This window comes from Seriola lalandi, unplaced genomic scaffold (assembly GCF_002814215.2).
Source record: "Seriola lalandi dorsalis isolate HSWRI2012SDOR001 ecotype SW California unplaced genomic scaffold, Sedor1 jcf7180002054767, whole genome shotgun sequence".
NCBI lineage: Eukaryota > Metazoa > Chordata > Actinopteri > Carangiformes > Carangidae > Seriola > Seriola lalandi.
Genome location: NW_019525320.1, coordinates 40,121 through 51,056, shown reverse-complemented (window position 1 = coordinate 51,056; position 10,936 = coordinate 40,121). Strand labels below are relative to the sequence as shown.

At 42.0% G+C, this 10,936-nt stretch overlaps 1 protein-coding gene across 1 annotated transcript in view; it reads left to right on the top strand.

Moving 5' to 3' along the window:
- The window catches only part of zbtb46 (zinc finger and BTB domain containing 46), a 54,852-nt gene that overhangs the window by 9,987 nt on the left and 33,929 nt on the right, over positions 1-10,936 (top strand). The window lies entirely within an intron of this gene.

Here is a 10,936-nt window from a genome sequence, read left to right as displayed (position 1 = left end):
GGGGGGGGTGGGGGGTGGAGGGTGTGCCTGTTGAACTTGTGAGTACACACTTAAGCTGCGGCTTTTTTTGCTCCCCTCTTTGCATGAGCTCATTGTAAACTGCGGCCCAGTGTGGATTTGAGAAAGATGCCTCTGTTTGCTGTCTGACAGAGCGACAGTCACACCAAGTTACCCTTACACACACAGACACACTCTCTGGACACCCGCCTCGGCACCAGATAGCGACTGGCCACCAGCAGTGAGTCACCATCATTCAGTCATTCTGCCTGCACATTTAAAAACCACACATTTTAACAAACAACAATTAGCTTATAGTCCTCAGACACTTCACATATATATTCCTTTAGGACTGGTATTGTTCTACCATATGTTCATTTTTTTTTTTAAAACATTTTCTACCTCCTAGTAACCCTTTGTTTCATTTCCTCTATACTGTTCACTGCGTGTGAAGGTGTGTGTGTGTGTGTGTGTGTGCGTGTGTGTGTGCGCGCGCTTGTCTCAGACCTTTGGAGAGCTGGTGGCTGCAGTGGCTGTTTTAACAGCTCGGGAACAGGCTGCTTGTGTTCTGTGGGGTACAGTCATGTACAGTCGTGTCTAGCTGAGTCGTGACAGGTTGCTTTTTTGCTGTGACAGGTTGTGTGTTAAGACATATGAAAGGGTCTGGACAACCACATGCGAACACACACACATACACACACACACAGTGAGTGGTCAGCTGACAGAGACAGACAGGGTGGGTGTTAAAGGTGAATTTTGAGCCCATCCATTGTTTTATACTGTCGTCATCTCTTTAGCCACAAAGGCCATTTGCTGCTTTTTGAAACACAAAAATATTGAGTGAAGCTGGAGGATGAATTAAAGGAAAATTCTGTTTTTCTGTTCTTTGTTTTTTTTTTGTTTGTTTTTTATACAACCTGGGTCTTAATTTTGTAGAATATAATGTATATGTATAATAGTTTTTGTCCATTAGGCAAAGGAACAATCACCTGAAATATGAGTTATAATCCTTCATTGCATTTCCAAATTTTGAATAACTCGAGTACATTAAATGGCCAAAAGTATGTCGACAGCCATGTATACATGCATTTGTGTACTTTAGGCCTAGGGATGTCACGGTGTACTGTAGGTTAGGTCACTCAGTTCCACTTATGGGAAATGTGCAGCCTGCAGTGATATTTCAGAGAATAGTTTGCCTACAACTTTGTAGCAACAGTTTTCCTGTTTCAAAAGAAATGGTGTTTCAAGTTCGGTGTGAAAGAGCTTGAATGGCCTGCACAGAACCTTGAACTCAACCCCATCAAACACCTTTTGGATGAACTGGAAGGCCGTCTGCAAGTCAGGCTTTATCGGCCAACATCCTTCCCGACCTCACTAATTCTCTTTTGGCTGAATGGGAGAAAATCCCTCCAGCCAGGTTCCAAAATCTTGTGGAAAACCTTTTCAGTGTAGAGTGGAGGCTGTTACAGCAGCATATTAATGTAGGTGTAATGTTCAGGTGACCACATAATTTTGTGTTGTCATTGTGTGTGTGTGTGTGTGTGTGTGTGTGTAGTCAAAATTTAATGAGAGAAAAATCTATTAGACACAAACAGTTGTTAGTTTGGAAAATAAAAAAATAGGATTTGTCCATTTCCTTTCCCTGTAGGACACTATCCTAGCAATGCTGCAGCCGCTTAGTGTTATCTTAATCAATAGTTAAAATACAAAGATTGGTCAGGTTGTTTAAAAAAAAAAAAAAAAAATGCTGAATTTACTTTAAATGAGATATTTATATGGTAAGACCAGATTGAACGCTATGAACCCTGGTGAGGAAAAAAAAGGGGAAAATAAATATGATGCAATTTGTGACCAGACAAAACCCTTACACAACACACAGGAGTAGTCAGGAAATAATCCTGCTATTAGACAATGTCCCACCTCAAAACTCCACCCTCTGTGATATCAGGGGTTATTTTACATTAGCAGAGGAGTCTCCAGACTGCGGCAGTGATGAAACTGGGTTTTTCATCATGAGACCATACAAGTTGGTGTGGCCATTGCTACATGAGAACCCCCACCTCCACATCAATATCCTCCCACCTGCAAAACCAAATACAGACACTTCCTGTAGGTGATTTCACTTCCCTGTACCGCGCAGATAAAGTTTTCAAACAAGTAGCCCCTTTCCTATCATGAAATTAAACTTAAACCTGAGTAATTATGAGAAAGTACAGTCAAACATTTTATACTTTGGTTTAGCCAGTGTAGGTCTGAGGTGATTAATAATAGACCAGTGGAGATAAAGAGTAAAACTCAGTAACTAATAATCCTCTTGTGGAATAATATAATATTATTATTATACACTCCCTATCATTTTGAGCTCTTTTTGAGAAGCCTATACATTACTTGCTGATACATGACCTGTGACCGCTCTGCAGCTGTTGACAGATGCTCTGTTTTTACACTAAACCTGAGTGAATGAAGTAGATAAATGCAAGATTCCAGTGCTGGTCATTTGACATTTGAATGACACCTCCTGACTCACAGCTCAGCTCTTCAGGACTCCACCCCTGTTTGCATAGGTGGCCAGTTCTGGCTACTCTCTATGTTAACAGCAACACGTATCAGACAAAAGACTCGCTGTCTGACTATCTGTTCCCGTGCCTTCACCTCTCCTCTCCTCCCACCTCTCAGCCTTTCACATCCTCCCTTCCCTTTTCTTCTCCCATCCTTTCCTCCCCTTGCTCCGCTCCTTTTTATTTCCAGCTCTCGCTCTCGTTTCTCCTTGTCCTCTCACCTTCCCTCCCTCCCGTATAGCCCTCTTTCGTTGTCTTACAGTCCTACTCATCCGCCCCTCTCCGCTCCTCGCTCCCGCTCTCCCCCTCCTTTCATTTTGGGTTCTCCGACAGTGGTAATGAGATGTTTCATTATTTGCATTTCACAGCTTTTAATAGAGAGAGAATTTAGGCTAAGCCCCGGGTCGTCAGTCAGGGAGTTACCATAGGAGACATAGCAGGCTTAGGGGCCTAGAGAGAACGATAGCCCAGAAACTACACACACACACACACACACACGCACATGCATTAGTGTCTACGGGGAGGACAAACAGAGAGATAGGTAGATGGTGTGATATGGCATTCATCACCCTTTTTTTTTGTTTTGTTTTGTTTTTTTAACTTCTTGATATGTCAAATAGTATCACTGACACTTTGTGGGTCATTGGAGGAACTCGAGGTGAAGTTGACACTCGGTCATTAGCATTCAGGCGAAGGGACGTCGACATTAACGTCTTAGAGTCACACCTTTTTTCCGGTCACTCCGGGATGATCCCAGTCCATCCTTACTATGGCTGGATTTGCGTAAGATCTGTCTAGGCTTAACACCTGTGTGGCTGAAGGTGAGAGGAACAGGTGGCAGGAGAGGGCCGGAGCTGCTCAACTGTACACGCTCCCGTCATAAGCCGGACGCGAGGCTCTTATAGGTGCAGATCTTTGGGCAGGTGCGCTGAATGTCAACAAGCATGATCGGGAGCACGGAGGTTGTCAGCTGTAGAGGAGGGTCCAGGTATTGTTTTCGGGCAGGGCATGCGAGGTGGGACTGAAGTGGGGGGTTGGAAGAGCGAGGGATGAAGGGAGTAGTGCTAAGTCCCTCTAAGCCTCCTGGATCCTCTTTGGTCCCTCTCCACATGACATGGCTATCCTTCTTTGAGTCAATCTCTTCCTCCACCTTGGCTCCTTGGATGCCGGCCAGAGAAACAGCGAGCGGACAGAGAATGGGAGAGCAAGGTAGAGGTGCAAAATGTGGCATGATTAGAGCTGGTGATGAAGGTGGAGAAAATAATGGTGGACAGATGGAGGGTGTATGATAAAAGAAACAGGGGAAACTGACAACACAAACCCGTTCCAGCGAGATAGAAGGAAGTCTGAGGAAACATGAACAGTCGTTTATTTTCCACAGAAAAATAAAGGACAAAGAATCTGAGAACAAGCCATTCACAGCTAATAGCATTGTTGTGTTTTTTTTTTTTTTTTTTCTTTTTTTCTAATTGCAGCTTGCATGCCTGCTTATATCTGGCTGCGTGTGCATGTGTGTCATGTGTATGTGTATGTGTGTGTTATTTTTGTCCATGCCTGCCTCGTTGATGGGCTGCCACCCTGGCTTGTCCCGGAAGGCTGCCAGCTCCGTCGGATTGGGGATTAACCCCGGGATAATGGCCTTGATGCCCAGTTGAGTGGAAGCAAAGCTGTTTAAAAAATATTGGCTGCCTGAGTCATTCTCCCCTCTCTTCCTGTCTCCCCCTCTTTCTATCTTCTGTCTCTATCTTTCTAGCCTTGCCGTCTCTGCATTTCTGCTCTATTCTATTTTCTCTCTGTTTTTAGCTGTTCTTTATCTCTCTCGTTCTCTGGCTCTACATTTTCTTTCTCTTTTAATTTTCCATTTAACCTTAATTTCTGTGTAATCTCATCCTATGTTCGGAACGTGTCCAGTTAACATCAGTAATATTTACCACACATTCAAGATTCTATTTTGGATTAAGAAAGTAATAGAAGTAAACCTTTCAGTCTAGTTTAGCTTTCACTTTTTTGTTTAAGTAGAGAGACTAATAGATTTTACTCTGTGAACTAATAGCTGTCTCCTATCATACTGTCACGTGTTTGAAGAACACTGTCTACATTGTCTAGGGGAATATCATTTTAATTCCACTTGTGCATGCTGTAATTTTTTCCAGTATTTTCTCTCATTATATTGAGAAGAAGAAGTCCGCTTCCAAGCAAAGCAATTCTTTCTTCCTGTACTGTTTAATTTTTCATAGATATTAGCATATCATGTCAACGATTCTCTTAATATCTTTTTCTTGAGGCTAACATCGTTTATTTCACTTTGTTTTGAAAGCTTTACATAATACATAATTCATTTTGTGCAGACCTGCCAACCTGTTTGCCTTTTCAACAGAAACTGCCTGCTATGATATGATACTGTGCTGGTGCAAGTCACTACTAGAAAATATGCAAAAGGGAATGTGAACAACATAAATGCCAGCTCTTGGCTACTGAATCCCAACTTGATGTCCCCTCCTGCTTCCTCCACACATTCATTCACTTCTACAGTCTCTGGCCAGTTTTTACTGCGTCCTGCTGATTTTAAGACACAGCGCCAAGATAAAAGTAGGGATGTGAAATGGAGGGAATTCACTGCTAACAGAGAATCCTTTCATGTATCATGATCATGTATTGGTAGATAAAGATTGGTATGTGTTGGTACAGATGCTGTAGTTAAAGCATCTGTATTATTCCTCTTGAAACTTATTTAACCTTGCATTAAATGATTTTTTGACCACTTGAGGGCAGTATAACAAACACTGACTTGTAATCGTCTCATAAAGACAACAAACAAGTTAGCACGCAGTTGCTTATTTACACATCCAGCAGATAAGGCGCAACGCTGGCATTCATTTGGACTTGTGATGTCTCCAGCAACTCCTGATAAAAAAATAAAATATCTGCTGCTAAATGCTCCACGATGTTATTTGGCTGGGTGATGTGAGTGTTGAAAGCGAGTCAAAACAGTAAAGTTGGAGGCCGTTAAACCCAAATGATGAGCTAAGAAAAGCTAAAACATCCGTAGAGCTGAGACAAACTAAAGGTGGTGATTTCCTGTGGTAGTGCGAGCAACCCTTGTCACACTACACATAGTTATTTGACGCATTATTAATAAAGTAATGGATTAGTGCAGATATGCGAAGACAAAAAACAAAAAAAGGGTGCAAAAAACTGCAAATATGCTTTCGGTATTTTTTGCAGCAAGCGTACATTAACAGAAACTATTTCAGTCTGCAGTTTAAAAAAATGCTATTAGTCTGTTTTTTTCCTCTTTATTTATTAATGGGTTTTATTTAATTATTTAATTTATTTTACCACTTAAATGATGGGCTCTGTGAACTCACTTCTCTCAGTTTGACACCCTCGTCCAACCAAAGTAATTTTATCAAATAATGAGCAGAATTGTTACATTTGTTGGGCAGAGGGCCACAATTTGAATGTTGAGTGATTAGCTGAGGGTGCCAATTTTGCAAGCAGCACACTGGCTACTAAATGATAATTTGCCCCGACTAACTAGAAATCCCTCAATACAAAATAAGTGTGTGAAACAGCTCGTATGGCAAACCTGCAGTCAGTTAAACCTTGTACCTGCAAGAATGTTAATGAGGAGTGCATGGACAGACACGTATTAGCAAAGAGAGAGTGCGATGGAGGTTTTATTTGCTAAAATATGTTGTGTAATCTTGTATTATCACCCTGTCTAAAGATGTTTCACGTTGTAACATCTTCACGCAGTGTGATGTCTGAATACCTCTTCAAATCACAGCGTGAGCCCCCTGTGAAAGCAGTCTGTGTTAAACCCCGTACAAACAAAGTATCACGCTGCCTTTGATCCAGAAGGACCTTGCGCTCCATCTCCCCTCGGTCCTGTGCGGTCAAGGAGGCAGAGAAGTGGCTCGGAGGGACAGGCTGCATTAAGAGAAACGCAAGAAGGAGGAAGCCCCATTCTCTCACTCCATCACATGTCTCATCTCTTTAGTCGTCTGGCTGGGGCCTAAAGTGACTTTGCTGTGATGTGACCAGGACAAACCGGGTGTGATGCCATGACGGCTCTGCTAAGTGTGTGAACGTGTGTGTTTTTAGTTCTTACATGTGTTTGTGTATTTAGGGGCAGGGAATCTGTTTGTGTGTGTGTGTTTTCAGGGGAACGGGGATCTTGATGTTGTGTGTGTGTGTGTTTGTGTGTGTGTGAGCCAGGGAAGGGGGGGTGGCGGGGTTTAAGGAGGACAGTCACTTTTGATTTGGCCTCAGAAGGGTGACAGGGACTTGGAGTTGTAGTGGCATGCTTTACTGAAACAATCGTCTCTGACCACAAATAAGCGCTCCCAGACTGTCAGCCTGTTTTCTGATGACTTTTTCCTTGCTTTTTCTTTTTTTTCTTTTTTTTTTTTTTTTTTTTTTTTTTTTTTTTTTTTTTTGTGGTGAAATTTCATAGAGGGTTGAAAAGCTTTTTTCTATGCTGTGACATCCTGAGAGCAGGCTTTAGTTTCTGTAGCCTTGGTGAGACTGCTAATGCTTTGGATGAGACACAAAAGTCTCTACCTTTCTCTCTTTAGTTGATTGTCTGACAACTTCATTTTACCTTACTTTCCCACCTTGTGTCAAGTGTATATTTGGAAAAAAAAGTGGGTTATAAGTCAAGGCTGTACTCACATGGTAAAGGGAGGGAGGGAGGGTGGGTGGGGGGAGTTTCGGTCCTGCAGATGGTCCAGGCTCATGCAGTAAGATGGAGTAGCTCTTTGAGGAAATGAAAAGTCAGGATGAAAACTGGAGAGGTTTTGTGTACTACAGCAGGGGCAGCATTGGGACTGGTTTCTCTGGAAGAGGGTTCTCCGACTGGAGGGAATTGGACATGCTGAAATTAAACAAGCCAATTAGGCAAGCAAAGAGTTTAGAGGTCAAAGCGCACTCCATTTAAGTTCCTCTTCTCTGCCTAACTGCTAACTCAGTACGTCTCTGAGTCTGTTGAAGCAATAAATCTGATTAGACCACTCCCTCTCTGTTCCTCTCAGCCCCGTGCTGTTGTTTTACCCTCCACTGATCATTGTTTTTGTTAAATTTGAGGCACCATTTAACATGTCTTTGGGTTCAATCCTAGCCACACGTTCACACCACGTACGCACAAACTCAGACTTGCACACTTGCCAAAAAAACTTTAATGCTTCCTTAGAAACACGGCCTCCTGTGTCACAGTGCCGTAGCACCCTGACATTATCGTTAACTCTTTGGACACGCATTGGCACACCGAATGAAAAGTTGCTCTAATGAACTTTGGTCCCAGTTAGACTTTATTCCCGCTCGGTGGGTTATTTGAATATAAATCATATTAAAACTGTCAAGGATTGTACAAAAACTGCATTAAAGTAATTTCACCCAAATTACATACATATTTTTCCCACCTACCTCTTTTATTATGTAGTCATGCAGATAATTTTTTTATCTGTGTTATTCTTTGTCCAAGTTTTCAGATGCCCTTCTGACATTTCTGCCTTAAAATTGAGGTGAATGGAATTTTCTACTAGAGCTGCAACTAAGGATTATCTTCAGCAAAAATATATCTGCTCATTATTTTCTCAATCTATTTTTTTGTCTATAAAATGTTGAAAAATAGTGAAAAATGCCCACTACAATTTCCCATCGTCCAAGGTGATGTCTTGTTTTGGTCCAAAACCCGAAGAGAGTTTTTATTTATTTATTTATTTATTTTTTTATCATTTGACAAAGAAAAGAATCAAGCTCTCACATTGGAGAAGCTGAAACAGGGGAATATTTCCCATTCTTGCTTAAAAAAATAACAAATGAGTCGACGATTCTGTAGATCGATTAATAAACTTATCATTGCAATTTCACTCTATAACAAAAAGTAGTCCTTGAAAATTGTTGACAGTTTTTTTCGGTTGAATATCCAAATGAACTTCTGAAAAGAAATTCCACTCTTTATTTTTTTTAAAATACACTTTTAATTAAAGTCCTCCAATGAATTGGTGTGGAAGCAGAAATCTCAAAAAACGGATATCTCAAAACAATCGGCATGACCTGATAAAGGTCAGTGAAAAAAAGTTTCTTTTCTTTTCCTTTGTCATTTTTGTGAACCAACTCTTACACTTCAGTTCTCTTGCTACATTACAGTCGCTTTCTTTAACATGTAGCTTGTTTGTGTGACTGCGTGTCATTGTTGTTCCTCATTGATACGGGGATGTTAAAAATGGTAACCGACATGGAAACGGAGCGAGCCGGGAGGAACCTGAATGCCACAGTCTTATTTCAGCAGTTGATTTGGTGTAGCTGGCTTTTCTTTCACTGCTTCCCTTGTGCTATCAGTAGATGTGCGTCTCCATTGGGAGCTGCTGATTGGCGTGTGCTGCACAGTGACCCTGTATTTCACCATTCATGTTGGCAAGAAAAAAATGAGGAAACGGGGTATTGAGGTATTTTTCAGTGAATAAATGACTTCTTCTGTGTTTTATGTGGCTCTGAGAAGGAGCCTATCTTATAGACCGGGCTATACAATTGAATGTGCCAGTGGCCCTGAGAGAAGAGGAGCAGAGAGAGGAGGAGGGGAGCTGCTGTGTCTTTAAAGCCGCTTGTCTCCAAAGGTGAGAGGTGAGGACTCTCAATGCCTCAATCAGGGCAACGCAGAAAGGAAAGAATATCTCAAGGTTAGACCGCCAATAGATTTTTTTTTTTTTTCAGAGAAATGTGTGAGCCGGAGGATAAAAACACTTGCGTCAAAACTTGCTTTTTGAGACTCTGAGGGACACTGCATTCACACCTAAGTTTCTTCCTCCTCACAATTCTTTCTACGACTTAGAGAAACACCAATCAAAATGAAAGTTTGTGAGCCAGCCATGTATTGATCGAACTCAGGACAGTTTTACTTTTTTTTTTCCCTCAGCAAGGGAGGCTTCAGCAATTGTCGCCATCACTCCATCCACTCGTCCACTGCCGTTCATAGGAGGTGTGTTTGTCCAAGTGGACGTGGGAGACGCTGTGGATTTATCTGATCTTACAAGCCATCAGGTTGAGCAGAGCTTTGCTAAACATGACCTGAAGTGTGCCGGCCCCCGAGCAAACGCTGCTGTCACCTTGGCCAACCCGAGCTGTCATGTCTCAGAATGGCCCATGAGAGCTGACAGCTGTGGCGTTCCCAAAACAAATCACTGCTGCGTTTGGTAACACTCTGCGTCCGCGCGATTTAGCCCTCACCAAGACGAGAGTGGGAGCGGCGGCTGCTAATGCTCTGGCTAATGCACTGCCTGAGCGTGTGTGTGTGCGCATGTGTGTGTGTTAATGTTCTTCTTCTTCTGTGTGTTTGTGTTTGTATGTTTGTGTTTGCTAGGGCTCATGTGGTTTCTCTTTGTTTCTCCGCCACCTTGTTGAATGGTTCAACATAGGGATGTTCACATCTCCCTTTGTCTCCTCATGCTCTCCCTCTCTCTGTGGCTTTTACCGGCATTCCCTCTCGTGTGTGTGTGTGTGTGTGTGTGTGTGTGTGCGCACGTGCGTGTGAGAGAGAGAGAGAGCTCACAATGCCTTTCATCAGTTCATCTAACCTGTACACAGCCAAAGCAGGGAATAACGTTTTATCTACACTCAAGGTAAAACCCACTTATATCTTAGGTCAATATTTGTGAGCTCAAAAGCCAGAGCTAAAGAAGCTTTATGACTTGTACAAACTCTTTTCTCATACTTAAATTTGGTTAAAGTGAAAACAAAATATGCCAGTGTATCTGCATTATCACCACGAATCCTGTCAATGAATATCGGAAATTGGATCTTCATTCACTGACGGTTCAAAACCTCGGCGAATTGTCATTAAAGGTCTTTTCTCTGTAGTTTTCAGAAAAAAACTTTGTGTTCACCACCTCGACTGAACTGAGCGAGATCAGAAACACTGAGGTGAAGGTTCAAGAGTAAATTTTCGTCTTAACTAGACAGCTGATTGAAAATTCACAGTTGAAACAAAATGGGAAAAAAAGAAAAAGGAAGCGAGGCCGTGTTTATTGATAAATTTAATGGTAAAGTGGTCTGTGCTAAATGAGGTGTTTTTCTCCTTCTCAACTGTTATGTGAAAGTGTTGCGCTTTTTAACTGACATTTTTAATGAGCGTACACACATGCTCTCAGTCGCACGCACGCACACACACTCACACACACACACAAATGAACCTGTCATACACGGTTTAAACACAGAGGTTTTTGACTATTTGTTACTGGGCTGTTTTTAGACATCAAACTACAGCGGTTGAGATGTGGCTTCTATTGATGTCATTGTTTTTATGTCACAGTCATTACTGAGATATCCTTACCCTGGCTTGTCATTAAAGGTTCAGCTAAATTTGCTTATTGCCCCCCCAC